This window comes from Harpia harpyja, chromosome 18 (genome assembly GCF_026419915.1).
Source record: "Harpia harpyja isolate bHarHar1 chromosome 18, bHarHar1 primary haplotype, whole genome shotgun sequence".
NCBI lineage: Eukaryota > Metazoa > Chordata > Aves > Accipitriformes > Accipitridae > Harpia > Harpia harpyja.
This window is the reverse complement of record NC_068957.1, coordinates 17,289,460-17,315,676: the sequence shown is the minus strand read 5'-3', so window position 1 is coordinate 17,315,676 and position 26,217 is coordinate 17,289,460. Positions and strand designations below refer to the sequence as shown.

At 48.2% G+C, this 26,217-nt stretch overlaps 1 protein-coding gene across 1 annotated transcript in view; it reads left to right on the top strand.

Annotated features, from left to right (window-relative positions):
* Window positions 1-26,217, top strand: part of GPC3 (glypican 3) — a 153,869-nt gene that overhangs the window by 126,341 nt on the left and 1,311 nt on the right. The window lies entirely within an intron of this gene.

The window sequence follows — 26,217 nt, the reverse complement described above, 5'->3', positions numbered from 1 at the left end:
GGACAGCAGCTGGAGAAGTAATGCCGCTGCTTTTCCAGGTCGGTTTTGCAGGGGTGTGTTGAGGGCAACCCGTGGGAGGGGGTTCGAGACAGGTTGCAAACCTGCTGTAAGTCCCAGAGTCACCCTCTTCTTTCCACTGCTGCCCACCGTCACAAGCCTTTCTGCTTTCTAGAGGACGTCAGAAAGTCGGTAAGGATTGTTTGACTGCAGCAAACGATGGTTATTTCTGACCCAGGGTTTAGAGCCCCATGGTCGTTTTTTACAGATAACTCAGGCTCATTTTTCAGAAGTGATTTAGGTACTCAGGACCCTAAAATTGCATTGCTTGCCGGTAAGTGTCATGTCTTTGGTTACTTTGAAAACAGCCATGAGGCACTCCTAGTGCTTCGAGGCTACGTTATTAGTAAGGTAGTCCCTGGTCACTCATCGGGAGGAGAAAGCAAGGGACCGGTTGTGACTTGGGCAGTCGCAAATGCCGTTGGCATGTGCCTTCTCCCCGACCCACTAACTACTGTCATCCTACTCCTGGCTCCGTGGAGCTCAGCAGCATCATCTGTTTTGCTCGCCTGAGCAAGACCAGGCTGTTAGAGGCTGTGTCTGTCGTGGATAGCAGTGTCTGTAGGACGTGGGTTTGCGGGCTGGAGGCTTGGCCCAATTAATGCTGGTCGCAGTGCTACGCAGTGCTGTTTGAGAGACCAGACAACCGAACCTGGATAAAATCAGCTTTACAGCTTTGAAGTTTAAGAGGCAAATTTGGACTCTTAAACGAAGCACAGATGTTTATAAATTCCCTTCCATTGGTCTGGGATAATTAAAATATCCTTAATGAAGTGAGAGCTGAAATATTAAATGCCAGCTTCATATCAAAGATTATTGACACATTATGTAAAATATATAAAATACATATATTCAAATATTGTGTAAGGGGAAGGAAAGACTTTTTAAGTCCTCCAATCCAAGTCTGAGAGAGAAATACAGAATTCGGAGAAGGATAAAATGTACTTTATTTCATCCAGGAACTAAATATCAAAGTGTACGTTAAAGAAGTACAGGTGATCCACATCGTCCTGAGTCGAGAGCAGAGATACGTGTTTCATTTTCCGTGATCTTTGTGTCACACCTTTGTGCTATTTTTAATGTGTTTCTAATTTCCTCTTATAGCCTTCCCAATAATATCATCAGTGATCTCTGAAGTTGGGTATATAATCCTTTCTACCTTTCTCTGTCTCTAGTCTAGTTTAATCTCTGTATCGATCTCCCTGACAACCTGCCTGTCTAGCAATTTAGACCTCTCTTCTCACTGCAGTATGTGAACATGTAATAGGAAAAGAGGACTTGTCCTCCCGGTGCTACTCTGCTGGAGGATGTTTGCTGCTGCCTTTGCTACAGGATGGGTAAATATTAACTTTAAAGCAGCAGTGGCTTTGGGGCATTGTGTTCCTGGCAGGTTAAGTCTTTCAAGTTGTTGAGAACGTGAGGTTTGTCCAACGCAGCTTTTAGGCACTGACTAGCCTCGGAGGACACGAGCTGTGCCATCAGGGTGGTCAGGGAGACTTTCTGGTTCTTCCTCACTCGCCCATGCCGTAATACTCTTTTTTCATGCTTTGCTTTAGAGCAGAAAGGCGAAGCTGATCTGACAGTGACAGAATCCTATTTGGTTGGTATTGGATAGAAACTGTGACTCTGTTCAAGTTTTATGTTGGAAACAAGCCCAGGCAAAGTTGCTGATGGTGTGGAAATACTCACTTTCAACATTTTTGAGAATGATATTTCTTTTTACTTTGAAAGGGTATTTTTCAATTAATTTTTTTTTCCATCATATCACATGTACATAGCACGAAATAAAAGGGACCAGAAACCATTCCACATTCCCCTCTCCCCTTTCCACAAATTCTAAATTTTAGGTTAGCATGCTGATTTGAAATGATGCCAGGCTTTGAAATCTGGAAATAGTTTACAAAATGAACTTTTACATTTAGTGTGGCTTTATCTCTCTCCTTCCCAAGGTGGTTACCCCACAGTAGAGGCAGAAAGGACTGGGAGCGGCTGGGGTTGAGTTACTGACTCCCAGGTTTTATCCCGTGATGGATATCTGCAGTGTTAAGGCAGGAACACGGCTGGGTGGCTGGGGGGGTCTGTGTCATAGCGCAGTGGTCAAACCCCAAAACCCGCTTTGAGCGTGTCTGAGTGCCTCTGCCGACCCTTGGAGGTTTGCAGTCAGGGAACGCAGTTTGGGTGCTTTACTTTCCTTTTCTCAGAGGCTTTGTTCAGCTCAGGAGGAAATTTCTTTGGCCCCGTGATAGCAGCAGAGATCTCCTCCCTTGCGAAGGGTTACCCAAGCCTTGCAGATGGACTTGGTGATGCCTTGGGGAAGAGGAGAGGTGGGTGCCTTGGGCTGGCACGAATTTGGCCGTCGGTTGAGTGAAAACGTTGGCAGAGTTCACCACCTCCGAGGTCTCTGCATCTCTTGGATGCGGTGGGAGTTTCTCCTGCTCCCCGGTGTGGGTGCCGCTGATCCTGCTGGCTAACTGCAAACAGCTGCTCGGTACTGGCCTCACTGAGATGTCCCCTCAGAAGGCCTTGAAAATGTAGAGATGAAAAAAGAGCAAAAGGAAAAAAAAAAAGTCAGTCTCGAATACAGACTAGTTTTGATTTATCACCTGTTGTATAAAATGTAACCTTTGTTTCCTATTTATAATGAGCCTGTAATAACTGGACAGTCAACTTAAACTTTAATGATTTAAACATACTTGTAAACTGTCAAGTCAAAAGTTTGTGAGTGACTATAAACATATGTTGGTGAGCCCTATATGCTAATAAATTCATTATTATGTTGCCCCAGTGGGAAACACAGAGATGGCAGGCTTTTTTTTATGATAGGTCTTTTATTGTTTGTCACATCTGCAACACATTAAGGATTTTGAAGGCAGATAATGTTTACAATAAGGGGGAGGACTGAAAACCTCCCAGCTCAGAGAAGAGCGCATCCTGTTTGTCAATGGAGTAACCGTGGAGCCGGCACCCTGGCCGTGCCGCTCTAAAAATAGAGCTGCGTACATACACACACATATATTTATGCCACACCAATGGCAAATCATGCCTGCGAATAAATTATAGTATTTTCCCCCAAATTACGAGTCAGTGCAAATGTCTTCCAGGCTCTACGACACAAACATGTGCTCACACCCCGCTGGGATCCGCCGTCCTGCATCAGGCACCCAAAGCAAACAGAGCCTGGGGTGGCTGGCGCTTCACTGCCGCTCCAGACAGCCACCCACTAATTAGCTCACCTCCGGCGTTCTCACTCGAGATGCCACTTATAACCGACAAGCTCGTTGCCAGGAAGCCTGAAAATAAAACGTGGGTGCTGGAGAGGCTCCTGCGCCGGGCAGGCGGCTTTAGCAGGCGCTGGGGGAGAGGAGGTGCGGGCTTTTTGGGGGGGTTGCAAAGGTGGTGTGGTCTAGCTCACCTGTGCAGGGATGCTGTGCCCCTGGGCATCTCACAAGCTTTGCTGGGAGGAAAAAATCCCTTTTAGGGGCTGGAGCATCACCCGGGGAATGTTCTGAGCAATCCAGTAACTGGGGAGGGGGGAGGACAAGGGGGGAAGATTTACCCTTCCAAAATATCTGTGTTAGGCAGTAACAAAAGTTGTCTTGGGAACAGATGGATTTGGCAGAATTAAGTAGAAATAGTTTGTCCTGGGAAGGGAAGTTGGCCTCATCCCATGAGATATGTAAGGATAGATGTGTGCAATAAAGATATATAAAGATGGCTCTGCAAGTTTGTGTGTGTAAAACAGCTCCCCTGTCTGGCTGTTCCGGCTGCATAACCTGCAGTTAGTTTTGCCTTTCTGTTCTCCCTTGGTTATTTCTAAAGGGGAGAGGGAGTTTGTAGTTCGAGCCCTTGGGGAAGCCGTGAGTTTTCCTGCACCCTGCCTGTTTGCTGCCCCGGCTGCTGCCGCGTGCTGCCAGACCAGCCAGGTGGGCTGGTCCTCTGTGTGGGCTTCCAGCAATCCGCGCTGTACCCAGGCACTGGATGAAAGTCAAGACCAGCACAGTGTGTCCCTTGATTTACCCAGATCTGTAACTCTTTAATAGCTTCTGGCTTGCTTTTCCACTGATTTATCCTCTCGGCAGGGTTCTTTCGAGTGCTCTCATCAAATTGCAGGCTTGAACATCGCCTCTGGACTGGCCAAGCGTGGTCTCTTCCTGGGTGGAAAAGCCATTTGTTGGTAACCCCTTCATACATGCTACAAAGGCGTTGTTGCTTCCAAACAGGAATATAGGCACGTCGCAGAGCAGGTGATGTCTCCGGCAGCCACCTTCCCAGAGAGGAGGGGCTGCCGTGTTCGTGTGGCCATGCCCTGCGTGAGCACGGAGCAGGACCCCTGTGTTTTCTGCCTCTCACTGCGTTTTTGGAAGCTGCTCTGAACCCCCGTGAGTTGCAACTTTCATCCTATTCTGCTTTTAAACATCTCCAAATGTCCCAGTAAACCATTCTACATTTTAGAGGTCTCAGTGCTGAGATGTCATTCCTACAGCTCAGCCTTTGGTTACCTTCCTCTTGTCACCCCATTTTCTCCCAGGTTTATTTCTGGAGGTGCCATCAATCCGAGCTCCTTCCACCCCCACCGCTGTGGTAGGGAACTGGAGATGCTGCTGCTACAATGACATTTGAATTGGTTTTTCATGGGGAGCAAACGGGTACCGGTGGGTTTCTCTGCCGAGGCAGTGGCTGTGCATGGCAGGCCAGGCAGGGTCGCTTTGGGTACAGCCCTCCTGGTTTCTGCAGCCCAATCCTGCAGGCAAGTTTCCTTAGAAGTGAGTATTCGTGCTGGAAAAGTGGATGCTCCCAACCTGGGAGGAGCGATCAGAGTCTGCTGGTGCTCACTCAGTGCATGTGCTGGGAGACAGACCAGCAGTAGTTAAAATATTTACAAGATCGTGTCTTCCCATCCTTTATTATGGTGATCGCTTCTCTGCAAATGCCTTCAGGGTGCCCGTATCTGAGCAGCTCGTATCTGCTGATACTGCTCTGCTCCATTTAGTGCTGGGTCTTGGGATGTTCATCTGTCTGCTGTTTTCAAATACCTGATTGACTTTTAAAATACTCCTTCTGCAGGTGGAAAATGTCCCTATCTGTGTGGATTTTGCTGACAGCGTGGGGCCATGTGGCTGTTGTGCCTTCCTGCTGTACAGCCTGCAGGCTTGAATTGTCCTACTGAAAAATATCATGGGTACAATATCAATATTTATTGTACGTGTCTGTGCTCAGCCTTCGACAGAGGTGCCCTGTCCTTGGCCCACGCAGCGGGGTGAGCCGTGTCGGTTTGACGCAGCATCCTTCTGCTGTTTTTTTCTATTCTGCTAAAAGCTTTAGGACTTTTAACTATAATTTTTGTAGCGGCAACTTTTTTTTTTCTTTTTCTTTTTTTTTCCAAAGAGGGTGCTGTTGAATGCTCGGCTGAAGCAAGGGTAGCAGAAGCATACTGTTTTACAAGACGTTCATCCTGTCCCAGGGCAAAAAAATGACAAGGCCAAATGTCAGCTAGGTTATCCTGATGGAAGAGCTGGAATCATACCAACTAAAACAGTGCAATAGCTTGATTATTGCTTTTCCATTTCAAGTGTTTGTGTTTGTTGAAATTTCTCCTTCTAACGAAGATTTGGTTGGAAGTCAAGAATTCTTTGTCACTGTCCAAACACAAGCTAGAAGATGGAGAGGGAGTCACATGTAGCAGTTGGCTGAAGCTCTAATTGAGTGGCAAGTTCATTAATTCACTTTTGACGTCAGCAAAAATGATTTTTTTTATTGACAGACTGGGAAAATTATTGGTGACTTTCAGAGATGGGCTCATTTATAGCATCCTTCAGCTGGCTGTTTGTGCTGCTGTGACTCTTCCAGGCCTCACATAATGTATACATTTTGAAGGGTTCTTGTAACTTTTGTGTTGTGATTTCCTTCAAAGAAACTGAAGAACTAGAAATTAATGTCTCAGAATAAGTTTGCACTTTGAGAAAAGCTACATATATGCAAAAACATCTATGAAATCAGCAAGTAAATCAGCTGGATATATTAATCCCATGCTTCTATTTTTCTGGTGTAAATTTTTCTTCAATTTTTAATTTTTTTTTTTACTTTTACAGGTTGCAGATCCAAGTCCATCTGAGCAATTTATATCTGGTATTTTTAGGACCTGACTTCCGCTGCCTCGGTCCATTCTGACCCAAAGCAAAGAATGATGTAGCAGTTTTTTTAAAGCCGGATCAGTAGAGGACATGTAAATCCCTGATATCCTCGTATCCATAAATCACAAGCATCACATTCCCAATGTGAGCAGACGTTGGCCTAAATCCTTCTTTTGGAAGCCCACATCAGCGCAGATGAGGCTGGTTCTTGGGCTCAGTGTAAGGTGACTGGGTGAGGTTGAAGGGTTGGAGACACACTGAAGGTCAGATGAGATGATGTTTCTACTCTTATATGTACAAATGCACAAAAGTCTTTGAAAATCTATGATTTCTTGTCCATCCCAGATGTTTATAATGCCAGTCTGCTGGCAAGAGGTTTACCTTCCAGTCGGGTTGCAAGTTTGAATAAGTTTGTGTTATGCCAGAGCATCTAAGGAGATACTTTTCAACAGTGTAATTTGGGAGCTAATGTATCTTTAAATTGTTACCAAGTGCAGCATTTTACATGACTGAACACATCAAAACAATTTCAAGTATGCAAAAATCTGCCCAGTTGCAATAGTGATAGTCATACTTATCTTTAAAGGATAATGAATCTGTTTTTCTGTGGCTGAAAACACATGAATTCTTCTGAAGCTGGGAAACACAATTCCTGACTCGGATACAAACTTGCTTTTCTTTTTGTGCTGTTTTTTGTTGTGGAGAGACAAAATAGTTTAACTGGATTTCTTTTTAAGGGACAACAATAAAGAAATATTTCAGACAGAAACAGACCAGGTGCTACTTGCTAATGGACCGACAAGATAACCTTACGCTGATAGTCAGGGCTTCGTATCTGCGCAGTTTGTCATACAAAGAGAGGTTTGTCTGCCAGCCTGATAACAATATAACATGTTGATTGACTTTTCACGTAGGAGAGGGTGCCCCTTTCATGAGTGGCTTGGCTTTTACTAATGCCTTACTGCAGGTAAGCTGATAAGAGCGATTACAGGGATGTAATAAGCGAGGCTGTAGGGCGCAGCCCTGCTCGGTGTTGTAGGAAAGGACACTGGCCCTGGAGCGTGTCCCAGCCGTGCTGGCCGATGCGTGTGCCCAGCACTTGTGTCGGTGTGCCAGCACTCAGCTGTAAAACATCACGGGGAGGTCCTGTGGGCACGGGGCTGGACCATTCCTCTCTTGCCCCATGGCTGCTGTGGCTGCTGGTCTCAGAAAATGGGGGATGTGCACTGCGCGAGGAAGGGCTGCCTTCTCTCCTGGTAGCATTTCCACTCCTCTGTGGTCCAGGACAGGCTGGTCCAGTTGAGATCCCTTCTTTGTGGGCTGCTGGATCGGCGTACCTCACTGCGTTGTCTTTAGCCCTGATGCAGAGCATAGACAGGTGGGTGCTGAGTGCCCGTATTAGCTCATGGTCCTTGGGATCGTGCTGCAATTTGTCGTATCTGCTTATACTTCAGCTGTCTTTGACCACCTGGGCACTACTGAAGGGTAGCAGACACGGGACAGCACTACAGCTGAGCTACTGCTCGGTGGTACTGCTCAGAAACCACAGCCACCAGCTGAACACAAGGCTGGGCTCAGCAAGACTGGGATTCATTGGTGCACAGCGCCATGGTGCTGGGGATTTGGCTGTGGGCAATGGCAAGGATTGAACAGGAGGAACTTCACACAATGGGGACACCCAAAGGTTACATGCAGTCAAAGACACAAGAAGACGAATTCATGGAACTAAGGTCCGTCAAGGACTATTAGACACAGCTTGGCTCGGGATGAGCTTGACATGTGTCTGCCCAGAAAGCGTCTTGGGGAAACACAACTATGTGAATAACTGGAGACACAATTAACATTGGGCCAGGTGGCCCTGTCTCATTGAAAATGTCTAGGAGAGGGTCCTGGGCTCTCAGCTGTGGCTGCTGCACTGCTGGCCATCATCTTGCCCTGAGGGAGGTGTCCAAGAGAACAGCTGATGTTTCAGGGGGACCATGGAAGCCACTACTTACTGGAAAACTTTTGAGTACAGCTTTCAGAGCACTCTTCAGCCCTAAAGGGAAGAAGATGGGAAATGCTGAAATTCTCCAGACTGCCTTAAAAATCCTGACGTCTCGGTTCCCCTCTTCAAATTTGAACAAATGTGTTTGTTTTTACATAGGATATTGGGGCAATGACCTAGCAGTGCAAGTTGCAGCATCGCATTATGGCAGCAACCGAAGGCTCTGGGGACGTGGTGTTTACTTAGATGTGGTTGAGCGAGAGCCTACACAGCGGCAATCTCCTTACCTGGGATCCGACAGGTTCCTACTTGCTGCAGACGGGAGCATCACATTCTTGAAAATTAGTTTTTACATCTTTCCATAAATATAAGTGTATGTATCTATGAACTAATCAAGCCTGACTAAATGAAGCTGTGAGTTAAATATCTGGAAGATGTCTGGATCTTTCCAAACAGCAGTGCTCCCTGGAAAGTCCTGGGTTGTAGCCCAGGTGGAGGAAAAGGCATTGCCCAAGATGAGGCTCTCAAAATGAAATCAATGGAGACACAGTGCTGGACTCGTCCACGGGCCTGATCCTGGAGCCCTGGCACTGGTGGCTGATGGTCTCTAGCAGATGGAAACACAGACCTGCCCAGGAAGCAGCCTGTCTTTTTAGTCCTTACCAAAAAGATAGCAGAAAGAGGGAGAAGGATGCTCCTCCAGAGAAATCTCTCAGGACTCAGCATTTTTAATCCACATTTCTTTTTCTCTTCTCCCCACCCCTTGCTTTGCGAATGAAAATAGACTGCGTTTGGGTCTGGCCTGCAAATCACTCATCGGTCGGTGTATTACCAGGACACGATCGCTTACTGAGTCAACGCCGCTCTGGGCGCTGCAGGAGCAGGGGATTCATCATCCGTCAGGCAGAAGCTCTCTTCGACTGTTGTGCATTAGTCCCGACCTGTGCGCGCGCATCTGCCGGGGCTGACACCAGGAGTAACATGAACTGAACCAGGTGTGTCCATCCGAGCGCTGGCTCCCCTGATTCCCAGCAGATCCCCGACCCCTCGCACGGCTGGGATGGATGAGCTGTGAACTGGAGGAGAGATGTCCTCCTACCCGCGCGGTGGCTGCGCTCTGCGTTTGCCATCCATCCCTGGCCCCAGGGCTTTTGCGGCTCTAAGGAGAGCCCAGATGGCTTTCTTCCATATCAACAAATTTCAGGCAGCTCGAGTGCTTCTGAAGTTCTCCGGCCTTGCCAGCTTTTCTGGGTCTATGGTGCATCTCACTTGGGGCAAAAGTGGCTTGACCCCAAAATTTAACTTCTCCCCATGTTGCTTTTAGGGCGGGTTGGAAACTTTCTGATGGGAAAACTTTGTGCTGGAAAATGCCTCTTTCCTGGAACTGGGATGCAATGAAGCATGCAGGGGTTTTGGATGGGATTTTTTTGTTTTGGAAATAAATTGAAACATTTTCCTCTGCTCCTGCACCAGGGAAATGCAGCAACAGCCTGCTTGCCCATACTGCAAGGTAATGCTGTCAGCTTTCACTCCAGAACGGCTTCTTGTCTAAAAGTCTGCTTGAGATTACGTTTTTAGTTATACCACAGAAAAAAATGAAATCCAAATGAATTGATTGGACTTCATTGGAGTGGTGCGTCAACTTGCCTTTTTTTTTTTTTTTTTTAAAACAACAGAAAATTTGGATGTGTTTTGCCTTTGTTCTGCTTTGGAGCAGTAGCACGTTTCCCCTTTTCTATGGGAATGGGAATCTGGCGTTTTGACCAGCTTCTGTAGTTTCAGAAAATGTCTTCAATGGTATCTGGGGCTCTTGACAACATCTTGCTGTCTGTTCCTGCTTTTTGCTTGCTCCTTGCCTCCCACGGGACCTGGGATGATGCTCTGCCCTTCCCTCCCACGGGAGGCTGTGTCTGCGCCCAGCACAGATTTTGGATGCAAACCCAGCAACACCTTTCCTTTCCTATACCTTCCTTCCTTCCTTTCTGTGTATCCCATCTCCGAGCAGCCGGGAGCTGGTGCCCAAAGCACTGCCTTGGGGCTGACTCTTTGCTGGATGCTGAAGGACCCCGCACGCTGCTGTGTGCCAGGATGCTGCTGCGTCCCTTGGCTGGCTGCTCCCTTGGTGGTTATATGCCATGATGTGTGAGGACGTATGTATTGTGGTGGCAGGTACTGCTGGCTGCTGTGGGACCTCGCTGGCTGCGTCGGGTTTGGCAGCTGGACAGACTGCCAGGGCATCTGTCACCTCCAGTGCAGGAGTCCCAGCAGGATTTCTAAAATGTAAATTACAACTGCAATGTGATACACATCCTTTTTCTTCCTTTTTTTTCCCCCGTTCCTTCCTGTTTTAATTCAGCATCTTGAGTCTCTGTAAAATTGTTGGACTCGAAGCTGTTTTGGAGTTGCTTGTGTCCCATGGATACTGGAGACGGTCTTCCTGCATGGGGAGGCAGACATCTGCTGCAGCCTGTTTTCAGACTTTTTTGTGTTAGGCAGACTGCAGTTGGCAGGTGGGAGCCGGTGGTTATTATCAGAGTCTGAGTAATATCCTCTGCCTCCCTGATAACTCTCTGCCGGCTGCTTTGCAGCTTCAGTACATTTGCTCATCGTCTTCTGGTTCTGTATAGATCATTCCAGTAAAAACTAAATAAAAAAAAAGTTGTGTGCTCCCCAAAGTCATCGCAGAACACAGCCTGCAATATCTCTTCCTTTCTCTTGTCCACATAAATCATCTGCTAAGGCAAGCACAGAGAATGTGAAAGAATGCATTTATACCTGAAACGCTTTCCTCTCCCCTTCCCTCAAAGGGCAAACTTCCCCGCTTGTGTTCCAGTGTCTGTTGACGGGGACCATCTGATGTGCTGTCGCCTTCCATTTCCCTTCCCTTGCCCTTTGGCACTTGTAGCTTTATTTCTGCCATTGCAAAGACTAAAAGAGGGTCAGGGTCCAGAGGAGGGCCATGAAGGTGATCGGGGGCTGGAGCACCTCTGGTATGAGGACAGGCTGAGAGAGTTGGGGTTGTTCAGCCTGGAGAAGAGAAGGCTCCAGGGAGAGCTTGGAGCAGCCTGCCAGTACCTAAAACAGGCTTATAAGAAATGTGGGGAGGGACACTTTAACAGGGAGTGTAGTGATAGGACGAGGGGCAACAGTTTTAAACTGAAAGAGAGTGGATTTAGATTAGGTGTTAGGAAGAAATTCTTTACTGTGAGGGTGGTGAGAGACTGGAACAGGTTGCCCAGAGATGCCCCATCCCTGGCAGTGTTCAAGGCCAGGCTGGATGGGGCTTTGAGCAACCTGGTCTAGTGGAAGGTGTCCCTGCCCATGGCAGGGGGGTTGGAACGAGGTGATGTTTAGAGGTCCCTTCCAACCCAAACCATTCTGTGATTCTATAAGGTGTGCCCAGCACCATGCAGCCAACACGCGGCTGCGCACGGCCATCTCCCCACAGCTGCTGCATCTGTCCATGGCTGCTTTTGCCAGTGGACCGATTTTTCCAAATGTGGGGCCAGTGGCAGATATCAGGTTGGGGGGGCGGGGGGAATATCACAGTGGTAGCCTGGTGTTTTGGGGGGAGGCGTTCGTCCCGGACGGGTGGGCTGTGCTTGGGGAGCCACTATGGCCGGGTGCAGGGAGCAAAGGCTTTGCACGCACCGCATTCCCCTCCTGGGCTCTGGTGGGACGTTCCTGCCCGGCCGTGGGCTTTGGTGGCAGTCAGAAAGCTTTGCCCTGGTGGGGTCGGGTGCGTGTGTCCAGGGCAGTTTGGGTCTTGCAGCTCTTCTGGGGGTGGAGGTCCTGAGTCTGCCCTCTCCAGGCATCTCCTTGCTGGGTTTGATTCCCCTTTCCCATTGCCCATTTGCTTTATTTACCCCAGAAGCACTGAGGGATGATCTCCAGCCACTCCAGAAAACAAAACTAAATGGTTTCTCCTGGACCTCAGACCAGTGGCCCAGGTCTGCTGACCCTGGTATTTCCAGGGAATGAATACCAGCTGGTGGGTCAGGTTTTGATTTTGGAGGTTCAGCTGCTGTCTTTCCCTCTAGTTCGCTTCTCTAAATGTTTTTAATGGCAGCACTGAGCGGCTGAAGGCAGCAGGGGTGGTACAGCACCATGGGCAGAGGTAGCTCTGGTGCAGCCTGGAGTTCCCAGAGTGTCCCCCATGCACAAATAATTCCACTCAACTTGGTCCTCGCATGCCCATGGACTTGGGCACCAGCTGAAGTATCTTGCTGATACTTCAGTGTCTGCTGGGCCAGCCACTTAATGCTATTAGCAGATGCTAAATAGGTCTTTCTTATTTAGTGGCCTTAACTTATTAAATCAGGCAGCAATACTCTCGGAAGAGTAGTGCTGGAAAAGGGAGCAGAGCGAGCTGTAAGTTTCCAATTTCTGCTGGATCAGGCCCCTGGAGATCCGTGTGATCTGGTGCATTGGAGGCAGTGCTATTGCAGTGACTCATAAACAGATGTGCCCAATTTACATTGCAGCTTAATACCTTTGTTTAAAAAAAAATGTTTTTTCAAGACAAATGTGTTAAAGCAGATGTTTCCAGTAAAACAAATACTTGTGTGATTTACAAACAACTTCCTACCGCCAGAACTCATTAGAGAATGTGAAAAAAAGAAAAATGGTTCTGTGTACCAACAAAAAGATAAAATCCAAACATAAGGACATAGCATGGAGGTATTTCTACGCGTTGAATGAAAAGAACTGCTGTAATTGGATTGGAAAGCAAGAGGTTTGAGAGTGATTTCGATTGCTAATAGCAGTGAAACTAACCCTGCCCAGTTGCATACAGTAAGGAGCAGAAACCTGTCTGTAAAAATACTTAACCAGCTCCTGTTATGTAGGATACGGGGTAACCGGGACCACTCTGTGGGATTGCCTGGAGGTTCCTAAATCACTTCCATCCCATTGAAACCTACACTGGGGGACTGGATGGCTGCAGGATTTCAACTAACCGGTTCTAAAGCAAAGCGAACAGTTGCAGCTCCTATAGCAAGCCCTGCTCCAAGGGATCCCTCCCTGGGCATCTCCCCTCTGTGTCCCACAGCAGGATGGGATGCACAGAGGGATATTTTCTTTGCCTCTGCCTTGACCTGCAGCTCAGGCTTTCTGGGGCCATGCATACCCACGGTGTCTCTGCATTTCCTCGTGGGGGGGCTGTGCGGGGCCATGCCCGTTCACCTGCTCCTCCCAGTTTTGGGGAGGCAAAGGCAGGCATGTGCTGAGAAACTTTTGTCGTCTCCGGTCTCTTCGGCCCTGCTTTCCGCCCGGCTCCATTGCGGGGCTGCTGTCACACAGTGCCTGCAAGCCCGGCACTCATGTTACATACAATTTGACACCCCATGTGGTCTTAATGGATTTCCCAGGCTGCAGCTGCAGCACAGCCACCACTTTTTGTTAGCTGCAGGGGCTGGCAATCCCTCTTTGCCTTCCAGCTCTCCGCTGCACAGGTATCATATTTTTTTTAATGCACTTGTCACCTATTTCATCCAGGCATTTGTTGCTAATTTGGCGGTTGGACTCGATGATCTTAAAGGTCTTTTCCAACATAAACGATTCTCTGATTCTAAAGAAACAGTGACAGTGGATTTTTGTCAGTCAGCAGGCTGCTTGTCTAAATCCATCATTGCTTCCCATGGTGCCTTCCCATGGCTCCGCTGGCAGACCTGCTGGGGGATGCCTCTCACAGCTGGAGGGGTTGGGATGATGGGCAGAAAAAGGCAGCCTGGTCATCTTCTGCAGCCTGTCCCACCCGGCAAGGGGTGACACAGCAGCCTGGCAGCCAGCGGCACATGAGGAAGCAACAAGGGTGATTTGAGGAGCTTCTGTTTCTTATTGGCCCAAGGATGCGGGATGTCTCATCAGGGCTGTCAAGTTCATCGTTAGGAACAGCGACTGCTAATGTCAGAGCCCTCTTGAGGTGTCCTTAGAAATAGGGGCTGAGCAGATGCACTGAAGGATGGCTGTGGGACGGGACTGCTCCTCGCCCTCCCTGCTCCCTGGTGTGTCTGGTTTCTGTACCTTGCCATAAAGAGTGTTTTCAGAGCAAAACCTCGAACGGCTGCCTTCACAGGGGCACTTGCTGGGACGTGTCTGGAGGAATTAAAAGCATCCCAGGAGGAGGAGGCCAGCGCTGCAGAGTGACTCGGGGCACTCAGAGGTGCTTTTCCCAGCTCACCTATCAGTGCTCGTGAAGCCTCCTTGCAACCTTGGCTTGGTTTTAGCCATTAGTGAATGGAGGCTTGTGCTCGGCTCCTGGGGACTGTGAGGTTTCAGTGCTTAATTAATCTCTGCAAAGCAGAGGGTGTAATTAATGCCCGTGGTGTGCTTTGAGACCCTTGGGTGAAAGGCAGCGTGCAATCATGGTGCTTTGACTTTCAAGAGCAAAACCGCACGGTTGGGTCGGGTCTGTGAAAATCATCACTGGCCGGTACCACGTGCCATTCATGGCCATCCCAGGATGGCTGCTCGTCGTATTGCAGTGTTTTGGGGTCTTTTGGTCTCTGCTGGTGCTGTCTCAGGGAGGGCCATGGGCAGATGTAGCCCAACACATCTTCTATCCCCTCCATGCTGCGACACTCTCCAACCAGTGCAAATTGTCCTGGGGACATGGAGCTGAGTGGAGAAAAAAATCTCCCCTCTCTCCTTAAAGAGGGGACATCTCTATCTGCTTTCCTGGTGTTTCTACACAAGCTTTTGTAACTTGTTCCTGAAATACCTTTGGTTTTCAACCATTTCTTCAAAGAGGGAAAATCGCCACTAGTTGCTTACTGCCTGTTTTAGATTAAACCATCCTGCAAAGACTAAGCAAACTGGGTAAAAAAAAAAAATTGATATATTTTGGTAGCTTAAGGACAGCCAGGCAAATTTCTTTCCTGATATCTATAAAGCTTTTTTTCTCACTGTCACAATGTTTTTGTGGGTGTTAAACATAAAGGACAGGAGAACAGATTGCAGGTACGTTGAGTTTCAGCACAAGCAACTGTCATTATTTAAAGAAGTTGCTTTTAACCAAGTCTTTAAAATTATGTCCTCATTTATCAATTGTGAGGTGTAAAACTGCGTGTCGTACAGAATTGTTCCCTGTCACACGCCGTCCTGATGCCATCGCACCCGCTCACGCTCTGGGTGACCTGCAGACATTTTACACCACTTGCCACCGAGCATTAACAGAAATAAATTAACGCTTTAAAAGCGTAAATGTTGTATTTCATAGGAGTCAGGCAGGATATTTGGAAGGGAAAGAAATGTAAATAGAATTAAATTCTGCAGGAAGATTATTGATATGACAGGACTAAAGAGCTTGGGATTCTGTGAAAAGTGCCTCTTTTCATCCCTCTAATAAGTCCATTACTTGCACTCGGGAATATTTTAAGGTCCTTTTCATGCTGAATCTGGAGTTGAGCATGCTTTGCATTTCAAGCTTTGTCTATGAATCAGTAGAAGCCAAAGTTATTCCTGCTTTAAAATAACAGGAGCAGGGAACAGCTAATCTCTTTTCATTCTGAGTCCTTACATTATTTTACTGGACAGAGTTTGTGTTGGCTACAAAACAGGGCATTCACAAAATCTATGAGAAGGAATTTAGTCTAAGAATGAAGCCTAGATTGCAGTATGCATAAAGACTCCTTCTCCTAAGGCCATTAAGAAATTCCAAATCTGAGCTATTTTGAACAGTGACATTAAATTAGCCTTGCTAATTCCAGTAATTCAAGCCGATAGCTGAGTTTACAAATCTACTAGATGAGGCCTTCCCATAATTACAATCTCAATGTGCTTTTCAGCTAAGGTGAGTTGGCACAAAAAAAGATAAATAAATAAAAGGGGGGAAAATGCTCTTTCTGTTCTGGCTTTTGAGATGAATATCTCTAAAGAACAGTTAACTGGCTGTATTGCGCCAATAAGACGTCCCCTGCCCTGGACTGGTAAGTTCATTTTGCCTCTAATGTGCAAGTAAAATGCAGAAAAGAGACTGGATTTTTCCCTGCTTTGTTTTTTCTGTTGTCTCTTTTCAAAGGAGCATTGAAGTTGCTGGTGCTTGTAGTTCTGTTTTTAGTTGTTTATTTACAGGTAGTAATTCCTACTGGGAAAAGAAAGAGTCTGACTGTGTTACCCTCTTTTGTGGGGGAAAAAACCCTCAACCTTTGGTGGATAAATTCAGGCTAGAGCAGGTGGAGCAACGATACAAACCAGCACACACCCCCGCCCTTATTCCTCTGGATAAGTTGATTTCCAGATCCAACACAAATAGATGTTCCTAGAGTGATGGAAAGGTTCTGAAGATATGTTTTCAAAGCCATAAGGCACAAAAACATGAAAAAAAAAATTGGATGCATTATTTAAAAGGGTGTTAATTTTATTAGAACTGAGCTGAGCTAACGTAAGGGCAAACGTAAATATTCACATCAGCACTTAACTCGGGCTGCAATGTTCATAAAATGTCCTTTTGATCAAGCTGTAAGTGTTTTGATCCTTATTCTATGAGCATCATTCAAAGTGACCTAACTGTAGCTCCAAACAGGCATCTGCAGCTGCAGAAGTCCTTGAGCAATAACAGGTCAGGAACTCGAATGTGTGCTCTGCCAGGAATGCTAATACTGCAATCCTTTTGTTGTTGTTGTTGTTCCAAATAAGAATGAAAGCACAAAAACTCCCACAAAATAAAAATTCCCAACAGAAAATTGTCCTGCCACCATTCATTGTGGATACTTGAGTCAAAATATTAAACGAAATGCTGATTTTAATCTATCATAATAATAACGGCATGGCTGCTAAACGTTTTGATATCATCGGCACATGAGTGTTTGACCTTTCTCCCATTGATAACAGTGTCACCATTGGCACAGCCAAGTGAAACATTTTGATTTTCAGAAGACCACCCTGATTTAAGAGGACGTTTTTGTGCTGGGCACCCACAGGGTTGGGTGCAGCTCCTGCAGCTCGCAAAACCACAGCAGCACATTGCATGGTCCCGCAGAGCCCGTTCGGAAAAGGAGTGGACCAAAAAGCTTGCAGGAGGCTGGCAGGCATCTCCTTCTCTCCCTGATGCAGGCAGATTTCCTACCACTGATGCATGTTGCCCATAGGCTCAGGTACATGCAGCAGATAATGCCCCAAAATAGTGCTTAGGGCAAAATCAGGTAGAAACAGCTGTGCCGTTTTCAGGGGCTGGAGGGAGCTGCCGTTGCTCCCCGAGGCCGGGGTGATGGCCGGGGAGGAGTGTGGTGAGGTGGTGCAGGGCATGAGCCCATCTCTTTTTTCTGGGAGGGTGGGAGAGGAGGGAGGCTGAAATGCAATTCTTGATTTCCAGGAAACTCTTATCTCTAATCTCCGTAATCGGTTTTAGAGAGGATTTTGTATTTTTCAAGGGATTTACAAACTGGATTACATAGCCTTTTTATTTTGATTTTCCACCATGATTGTGACATTCCTGAGAGTGAGCCGTGAGTGCTACAGATAGGATGGAGGGGGACGCATTCGTGGACTTGGACCTCGGAGCCCTCTCGCGTTGTCGCCCTCTCGTTTCACTGCTCACTGTGCTGATGGAGTGTCCCCAGAGCAATCTGGATGCTCCCACGTGAGCTGTGCATCCCCGTTCCCAGTATCTTCCGTGGCTGCATGTACAAGCTGACCTGGGGAGGTGCCGGGCAGGAGCCCAGGGCTGATCCCCTCCCTCCCTTGCTTCCTCCTCCTGGGGTAGGGACAGCCAAGGTGGTCTCCTGGACCTCCACCATGGTCCCAGCTGCAAGCACTGGTTTGACAAGGTCCCAGCTGCGGTTCCCCAAGCCTTTGGCCCCCAGGAAAGAGCAAGTGGGATGAGATGGATCCCGCACAGCCCAAGGACCGCAGCCGTGGTGTCCTGGCACTCAGCTGGGATGATGCCAAGTTTCCCGTCGGAGCTGCCACCACCATCCAGCTCTAGCTTTCAGCAGTTCCACCGGTGCTTTGGGACCAGGGTTTGCTGTCCGTCTGGGAGGGAGGCAGGGAGCAGGAATCAGCCCTGGTTTTGTGTCAGATGTTGCATGCAGCCGGTAAGCAGCTGGGTTTAATTTGGGCCTCTCTCTGCAGCGATGCAGAAGGCACTGCAAAGCCAGGTCCTGGTTTTGGACTACAGTGGCTGTTCCCGGGGCTCCTTCCAGCGCAGGGAACGTGACCTGAAGCTGTTAAAAAGTTCCAGCCTATGAACTCAACCCTTCTTTTTCTATATAAAGTGGGAAAGTCAGGTATGGTGATGTTTCCCAGGTCCTCCTGCATTACCCCATTTTTATAGGCTGAAGTGACTTTAATGTTGTTTTAATGCAGGGCCAGGGTTTTATGTATGTATGTATGTATGTATGTATGTATGTATTTATTTATTTATTTTAGCAGCTTAACACAATTAAAGAAGCCAGGTGGTGCAGTAGCCTCTCGGCTCCCTTCCTTTGGCTGCTCTCTCACCTCAACCCATCCTCTGTGCAAACATTCCCCCGGCACGGGCAGAGGGAGCTTGCTCTCCATCCATGCCGGTGATCCCAGGCAGTGTAAGAGCACAAAACCTCAGGGAGTTTCTCCAGGAGCGGAGGCAGGCTGAGCAGATGTCTGTGTACCACCGTGCCTGAGCCTACCTGCCGGCTCTACCTGTGGGGGGCTGAGCAGGTATGTCCGTGCCCAACGCAAATTCGTGGGTTATGACCCAAAATCTCACTCCAGATATTTTCCTTGACGTGAGGAGTTGTAGCCCAGTGGAGTCTCTGTCAGTTTGATCCCCAGGCTGGGAGCGCTGCTGAGGCACATTCTTTACGTGTGTGCTCAAGGAGCAAAACACCCACTGCCTTTGATTTTTCTTCTCCTTGCAAGCCTAAGGCAATGATGGATGTCCAGGGATTGTTGACTGAGGATAGACATTGCACAAAGTCCTGGTCCCTTCTGATTGAAGAGGCACGTTCCTGGTTGCCTAGTTGGAGCATTGCATGCCACAAACCCCGGTCTCCATGGCCTGGGCCCTGTTCAAGTCTGGTTTCCGCACGCAGTGAGTCACAAAGGAATATGTCAGATGTTCCTGGGTGCCATAACACCACCATGACTTTTCTAATCAAGCATTGAGAAATATCCTTCTGCCTTGAGGGCTGCTTTTAGCAGCTGGCATCTGGAAGGCAGGGACAGTTGCCGTTCCCCATAGGACTGCATCTTGGTGGGTCTTGCTAGTACATGAACATCACTAAATGTCCTGAGCTTGGACAGTTGAAGGCCAGGAGGTAGCAAGAGCTGCCTGCCCCAGTCATGTCCAAAGAGTTTTTGGGGGAGGAAAGATGAAGGAGAACATTTCAGTTTGATGTGATGATGTTGGTTTCGGTCATTAGAGGAAATAGGAAGCATTTCAGTTTGCTCTGCTATCAGTGGGAACGTTACCTCCCAAAATCGAGACTGTCCTGAGATGTCTCAGATGACAACAGAGTGATCAGAAGGGATCGCTTTGTGGGTTTAGATCTTGAAGGTCCCCAAAGAAGGAGAGGGTGACTCCACATCTGGGTGGGCTGAGGTACATGGGGGATCTGCAGGAACACTGCTTGACCCAGTCCTGTACTGCTGCCTCATAAATCACTTCACTTCCATTCATACTCTTCTGTTTCCAGCTTTTCCTCTTTTTCTGTCTCCTGCCTTTGGAGATGCTTTTCACTGTCCATGTTAGCCCCCTATTTTTTAGTTCTTGTCTCCTAAGTTCCTTTAGGTAGCAGCTCTTTTTCTGGACAGTACAGCTGGATATCAGACTGGGGCATGCTGCTTCATCATCAGAGTACAAGGACTCTGGCACTTCCAGTTAATAATGCTAATGAGATTTGTTAATTTTTAATAGATTACATGAGTGCGTTTTGCTAAACACGTTTTTGTGGCTCCGCTCTGCGAGTACAGTTCAGAAATTCTTTCACTTGCTGCCAAAGGGAAAATGATTAATGCAATTGCAGACGCCACATTCTCTTCGGGGTAAATCTAGAGCACACCAAGGAGCAAAGAGGAATTTAATAAGTACATTTTCAAAGTAAACATAGGCCCAGGTCATAAATGATAGCCCTTCCTTGCCACCAGCCTCTGGCCAAGGTGGAGTGGAGTAGTCGCTTGAATTGGGGGTCATGGTGCAGCCCCTCTGCCCGTACCATGTAATGTGTTGGGTTTTGGGGGGTGTTTTATCCCTTTGCCCCATCGAAAGCTTGAAGACATCCATGGATGAGACTTTTCTGGTAGTGCTGGAGGTTGGGGAGCCAGGGTGTGTGTACCGGCTGCCTCGCAGAGCTCATGGCTGATTGCCTTGTGTACCCCGAGCAGCAGCTGGTTGCACCCCTCGCATGGGGCTGAGCTGGAGCTTCCTCACCTCTCTGTGCTGGGTGACTTGGTCCCCCCAAGTCAACCTGGTTGCTGCCCTCCAGATTGCTTCAATCCTGGGAGAACTTACCCCAAATCTGTGCTGGTTTTGTGGTTGTGCCTGCGGTCTTCAGGTCGCTCGCAAACACACGCTGCAGGCTGCGGGCCATCAGTGGCACGCCGGCAGCCGGGATGTGTCGAAGAGGCGAGCGGGGGAAAAGTCTTGGTTTGCAAATCAGCAATCCCAAACCCAATTCCCTTGGGTTTCTGCCCAGGAAGTCAGTTTTACCACTCGTTGCTGAGCCGTGCCAGTCTCCCCCGGCCATGTTGCCGACAGCAGCAAGATGGTGTCGAGTCGGATTTTTTCTTCTTTTTTTTCCAAATCCGTATTGCCAAGAGCCGCGCCTCCTAAATTGCTGCGGAGGAGGTGGAAAAGCAGAGGCACAAGACCATGCACATGCTGCACATCCATCTCGGTGATCTTGCAACCGTGCCAACACAAGCACCGCAGCCAGCCCCGGCTCAGCGCTTTAATTACACGCCGGCACGGCCGCACCTATGGCTGGGCTGTTGCAGCTCGTTGTGCAAGAAGACAACTGGCAAACCTGTTGGTGCTCCAGGATTTTAGTGGTAATAAGCCAGAAGGCAAAACCTCCCTGGTGAGATGAAATCGTGCTTGGCTAGGTGTTTGGAAGCGTTTAAGGTGTTTTGGAGAAGCAGAGGGTTGGGGATCCCGGCTGTATCCGTGCAGTCATGGCCATGCGTGCCGTGTAACTCCATGGATGGGTTCAGGTGTTGTCTTTGTGGAGACAGAGGTGTGTTTGTAGTATGAGCTGTTTGCATGAGAAAGGCAGGTAACTAGAGGCTGAGATGAGTAGAGCTTTTGGTATTCCAACAGGAAGAGTTTGGGATGAAATTGGACTGTTCTTCTAGATTTCAGGTGCAAACACCTGTGAGAGTGAAGTGGTTGGCGCTGTAAAGATGGAGAGAATTGGGAGCCAGGGTCAGGCAGTCTGGTCTGTGGAATCACAGGCTCTTATGCTTCACCTTGTAATGAGTCAACAGCTTGGGCTTGACTCAAATGTCTCTCCCTTTAAGAAATCCAGTCTTGCTTTAGAGATAGACAGAGTCTACTGCATCTAGTGACAACTTGTTCCCCACACTGATAAGCCTTGCTGCTTAAAAAAGTTAAATAAAGCAACGCACCCTGGAGACTGTAATTCTTGTTGGCGACGGTAGCATGTGCTTTCCTAGAGCAGTCCTGAAGGACATACGCAGTTCACAACTGACCACAAGAGCTGCAAGACCTTGCCAAGCTCCCCTACTTGTCTCTGACACTTCTACTTGATGTGTTTTGCATTTATTGGAAACACATGGTCACGATCCATTCCCTAGTCCCTTCACACCGCAGAGTTTCCATCATCTGCAAACAAGGGCCATCACCATGTCCCTGCAAGCGCTTTGGCCCACTTGGCAGCCTCGTTTGGTGAACACGCTGCGTTAGGCACGACGGTTTCGCCTGTGGCGGGGGGGATCCCCTTCGCACCCGTCGCCGCTGCACGGGGCACCAGCAGACCTATCAAGTGACATGGCAAAGCAGTTTTCATGCATGGCCATCCATTACGACTCTGTTACTATATTAGGTCCATGGCTGGGGCCATCTGCCGGGGCAGGCTTGGCAGGCGGGCAGCCCAGACGCCTGCCTGTGAGATGACATTCCTTGGCTCCGGGCTCTGGGCAGCGGCCGAGCCAGCCCGCGGGAGCCGGGCACCGTCCTCTTGGAGGTCATTTGCCAGAGTGGCATTTGCTAGGAGTTCTTTGCTTAAGACCGTGTTGTCCTTTTAGGGGTGAAAAGGCGTGTTTCAGTAGGCAGCGGTGACTTTGGCACAAAAATGCCTGCCGTAAGGCTGCCTGCGTGCCAGTACTCATCCGCCCGGGTTCTTCTGCGCCAGCTGCCGTGGGACTTATTATACCAACTCAAAACCAATCTCCTCCCACTTCAGCCATCTTTTGTAGCCGTCTCCAACGCTAGTGTGGTTCAGCAAGAAGAGCTTTTTAATGATTCCTGCCCAATAAGCTTGTGCAGAGTCAGTACGCCTAATTCTAGTCCTAATCCATGGAAAAATGCCGCCGCTTTATTTTGTGGATGCGGAAAGTGCGTGTTGTAGAGCTGGCGGCAGGTTTTGTCATCCACGCTGCGAGACCATTGAAGCTTTTGCCGTCCTGGGAGCAAAGCGCAGCAGCTTTGTGTTAGAGGGGCTTTTGTTACAAAAGATGCTTCCGGAGGGACCAGCTTGTGTTCGGCTGGAGACCTTTCACCAGCTGCGTAAGGACTCCGGGAAACGGCACGGCACGCTCAGCTTGCATGCGGGGGAAAAAAAAAAAACCCCAGAGCTAATGATTGACTATTATTTTAAGGGGATTATCTAATCCGCAGCCCAGAGGACAAGAGGGGCCAAAATGAGTGAAGATTGAATACGTAATTAGTGCAGATTGTTGGTAATACCCTCTGGACTCCAACTGACTATAAACAGAAACAGATTTTTCTAGTTTCCCCTCCCCAAAAAAAAGCCTTTGCAGGCCAAAGGGCCACTTTGTAGTCGAAACTATTGCAAATTAAGTGGGTGATCAGAGCTGGGGTAGTGGAGATGTTTAATGCAGAAGATGGCTGGGGTGCGGGGAGGCAGACGAGCAGATTCTCTCGGGTTGTTTTGCAGAGTAAAGGCAGAGTTTTGGGTGGAAGAGACCGAAATGGTGTATGTGGGAGGTTAGTTTCTATTACTACACCAGCTGTCCTGCAGCTCCGTCCCAGGTGCTGGGCCTCCTTCTCTCCCGGCGGCTGTGGGAGCAGGAGGTACAGGGATGTGGCGGTGACCTGGGCTAACCAGGGATCGTAACGAAGGCTGGAAACCTTAATGGAGCCCTCTCAAGAAGTACCTCATTAGGAACATTTGCTAATTTGGATACCTGGATTTGAATTATTATTAATGTTATTGTTATTGTTACTGTTATTGTTATTATGTATTTTTAACATTGTTACTGCCTGGACCTGGTTATCAGCTGCCTCAGGTCTGGTAGAGGCTAATACTTTTAATTTTCCTTTCCTCTGATGTACCAAAGGTTATTAGAAGTTAAGCAAAAGGGATTTGCAAGAGTTACGAATCCATCATTAATACAAAATAAAAGATGTATGGTTAAATCCATCAAGCCTAAAAATACAATTGGGCACAAATAAGCCCAGAGAAGGAAACAATGGAAGAAACAGCAAAACAAACAGCACACCCAAGCACTAAACTGCTGAAGCAGTTAAACAAGGCTAGGAAAATAGCTCTCAAATCTCTGATGACAAGAGGGTTTCTGTTCCCTTCTCTTTAATTTGGTCAAAGGGGATGAATGAGAGAATTGCCATTCCCATTGGGGTGAAATGACATGATTTAAAAAATTACCCTTACTCAAGTTCAGGTGAAATATCAGAATTTAAAAATTTCCCATGTAAAAGATGTTTGAAACGATCATTTTGGTATGCTTTGGCTGAACGTTTCCAACACGATTCAGCTGCTGCATTGCAAACCGTGCAGGAACTCGCATCTCATAAATTACAGCATCGCAGAATGAGACTTTAAATGGGAACGTCAAAACCCTTTGTGCTGTTAAGGACCTTGCTGAAACACTCTTTTGTTTCAAATTTCTTTTCTAAGCTGAAGGCAAGAGTAGTTACTCAGTTCCTGTGGATTTTTTTAGTTTTGCTAGGATGTCCAATAAGAGAATATTCTGCCCCAAAAGCTCTGCTGGTTGGCTGCAGATCACTGGCCTGGAAGCATGTGGGTGCCTGATGGTACTGTGACCCCATGGGGCATCTTTTAGGTTTTAGGAGTCTTTGGAGTGTGTGGAAACACCTTCCAAAACACACCAGGGCAGGCCGTCATTGCCCTGATCGGATATTGTACCAGCTGAGGACTCTCCTGTAAAACAACCAACTGCGAAATAATCTGCTGTGATTTTATTAACTCAAAATCCCTTCACTTATTCTGCAGAAATGAGCTTGGGAAAATAGGATGGTGCAGCCAGGCTGCTCCCAAACTGCCCCAAAGCCTGAGCATCCCTTGTGCCAGAGGGACTTTTTCTTTCTGTGCTTGGAAAGCAGCACAGGATGGGCAGAGGTGGCCTCCCGGTGCATCCCTTTCAGGGTGGCACCTTTTCCTGCTCTGCCTGTGGGCGTGCAGCTCCGGAGGACAGAAGCATATCTGTGCTCTTAGGAAGAAAAGCAGGAAAATTGTGCAGAAGAGCAATAGCAATATCTGTGGGAATCTCCCGGAGAAGTCAGCGTTTACCAAGCGGGTTTTGCTTGCACCTGGCCCTTTGTGTGTGTGGATATCTGCTCCCTTTCAGCCGTTTCTGACCCTCTCTGATGGCCTGGGCTGACTCACTTGTCACGCTAACGTTGTTATGCTTTTGTTTTGCAGTGTTTGGGTATTTTTGATTAAGAAATACTGCCTGTTTGCCTTGGCAGTGGTGCTTATTGGATTGATGCGGCGCTTTTTAGCTAGAGTGTTTATTCAGCCTCTTGGATTTTTTTCTCAGGGGTGGGTGGGGTGGGATGGGATGATCCAAACCCGTCAGTATGCTGGTGATCCACAAGGGCTTGTGGAAGGCTTGAGCCAGGGTCTCTTCTGATGGAAACCACCAGCTTCCTCCACTTCCAACGGCCAGGCTTTGGGGATGAGGCAAAAAGGCTTGACTGATTCCCATTTGGGCAAGAAACCCGGACCCCAGAAGGAGACGGCAGCAGCACGAGAAGGGGAGTGAGGGACCCATTGCCTTGAGTCAAGCATGGGTGCACCTTCTCGGTCCAGATGCTTGACAGGTACAAACTCCTCAGGTGGATCTGGCTAATGACATTTTAAAACACCATTTCCGTTTTGTTCTTGGTCCTGAGAATTGCTGGTTTCTTGCCTTTCCACATTGTCTATTTTGACTTTTTTATTCCTCCATGTCCCAGGGAGACAAGGGTGACTGTGACTTACTGCTCAGCAGGTCCTTTGCAGCCAGTGATGGGTTGTCACAAGCTTTTCCCCCGTTAATGTCATGCTCCTCTGCCAGGACTATCAAAACGTTTATCCTGGGCATTTTCTTGCGTTGGAGCTCCCATGTGCATCATCTCAAAGTCGCCATGTTGCAACACCAGGATGCCTGGGGTGGATGATCCATTCACATTCCTCGCTTCCCAGCACTTTGATGAGGTGGACAGGGGATGGGATGGATGTGTTGTAAGCGCTGTAAGGAGCATATTAGGCACACACTTACGTAAGACTCCAGAAATGCAGAGCTCCTCAGGTCCTCCAACCAGGAGGTATTTGGTGAGCAAGGCCTTGTGCTGGTGCTGGGTTCAGGGGAACTATTTGCGCTCACCTGGATTTCCTCCTGCACGCATCCTTGCGGTGTCTGAGGAACAGGCATGATTTGCACTGCTAAACACCCACTCCAAAGCTCAGCTGATTTTCTTTGGGAGTAGCTCTCCAGTAAGCCAGATCCCCTTATCTCTTCTGTTTTCTTACTGGGGCACCTTATAGTTGTGATTTTTTGGTCTTTCCAAGCATAGGGTTTGGTGTAGGGTACGGGGAGGCTCTCTGGGACCAGGGCTGGGTGCAGGACTAAGATGTTTGCTAAGCTCTTCCAGCCCATCCACCCCTGCCATGATTTCTT